Source organism: Myotis lucifugus, unplaced genomic scaffold, assembly GCF_000147115.1.
Source record: "Myotis lucifugus unplaced genomic scaffold, Myoluc2.0 scaffold_168, whole genome shotgun sequence".
In the NCBI taxonomy this organism is placed as follows: Eukaryota; Metazoa; Chordata; class Mammalia; order Chiroptera; family Vespertilionidae; genus Myotis; species Myotis lucifugus.
In genome coordinates, this window is record NW_005871216.1 from 1,820,338 (window position 1) to 1,821,698 (window position 1,361).

Below are 1,361 nucleotides of genomic sequence, written 5' to 3' on the forward strand. Positions count from 1 at the left end.
AAGCGGGTCTTCCGAGGGCAGCCCTAGGAGACGGACTCCGCAAAATGGCCGGGCCGACGGCCAAGTTTTCCGACGCCCTGGACTCCCGACGGCCTGTCCCCTTCTCCGCGGCGAGAGGGAGGAGGGCGCCCCGGCAACCGCGCTCGCGCTCCCCCAAGTTCAGCAACCGGTGCGAACGTAGCTGAGCGCTTGTCCCTCCGCGCGCTTCTCGCCGCCGTCTGCTTTCCTTTGGTCGCCGCCGCAGCTGCGGGTGGAGAAAAAGCTTTGCAAAAGTTCGCTCCGGGACCCAGGGCCGCGGGTCCCCGCCCTCCGGGCCAGGAAAGTTCTTTGCCGCGGCAGCGGCTCGCCGGACTTCTCCGGGCGACAGTCGCCGCTCTCCGCGCTGTCAGCGGCGCCCGGGCAGCGGGACGCTCCTCCAGGGGGCGGTTGGAGAAGGGGCTCTTCGGGCGCTCCCCAAAACACCAACCCAGGAGCCACAGGCGCTAGCTCTGGGCAGTTGGAGAGAAACTGGAAAAGGAAATAAGATCTGCAGTTCGGACTGGTGCCGGCCTGACAGTGTCTGCCTGTCTCCCGGAGTCCCAGCACCTCCACTCGCGCCTCGCAGCGACCGCCACACTCAGTGCAACTCTGAGTCCTTATCCAGCCCGAGCTCAACACTTATCTGCTACCAGTCAACCCCTAAAAATAGCCCATGATGTCACCCCAAGGCCTTCGCATTGGCTCGCGTCGCTCTCAAGGGGGCGGGCCCGCCCGTCGCCATGGAGACCCCACCCTAGAAGATTCTTCTCCGGACCCGCGGAGGCTCACGGGATGAGGTAATGCTCTGCTGCCCTCCTACAGTTGGGCCCTTCTTTCTCCTCACCCCCCGCCCCCCTCCTGCGCGGCTCGCGTCCCACTCCCCGCCTTCCCCTCCCCGGCGCGTCTTTCCCGGCCCGCCCGGTGCATTGTGGGCTGACGTCTTGGGGTTTGACTGTCTAGTGACCGCTTCCACCGCGAACCGGGCAGACGCGCGGGCGCTCGCAGCCTCGGACGGAGGCGGGCTCCAGTTGGGGGCTCGGGGCGGGAATGTGGAGGCTGCGGGGACCCGGCCAGATGTCTGGGACCGAGGGTGCGGGACGTGTGGTATCTCCCAACTTCGCGGGGCTCGCTGCCATCTGTGGGCACTTGGCCGCCGCGCGGGGCGGGGAGGCCGAGCGCCGGAGTCCTGCCCCCCCCCGCACTTCCGGGGGGCGGGGGCGCCGCCCTTAAGGTGGCCCTTGTTTAGGTCCCCCGCTCGGGGGGGATGAAAGTGGCTTAAAGTTTAGGGCCGGACCCCAGCATTGAGACCGCAAGGAATTTTGCTCACAGGACAAAGTTAACAA

General features: G+C 67.2%; 1 long non-coding RNA gene across 4 annotated transcripts in view; it reads left to right on the top strand.

Annotated features, from left to right (window-relative positions):
• Window positions 1-378: 378 nt before the first annotated feature.
• Window positions 379-1,361, top strand: part of LOC102437909 — a 140,982-nt gene continuing 139,999 nt past the window's right edge. For all 4 annotated transcript variants that reach the window (XR_002831040.1, XR_002831039.1, XR_002831038.1 and 1 more), the window contains exon 1: window positions 379-815. This is a non-coding gene — a long non-coding RNA (uncharacterized LOC102437909). The remainder of the gene's footprint in view (window positions 816-1,361) is intronic.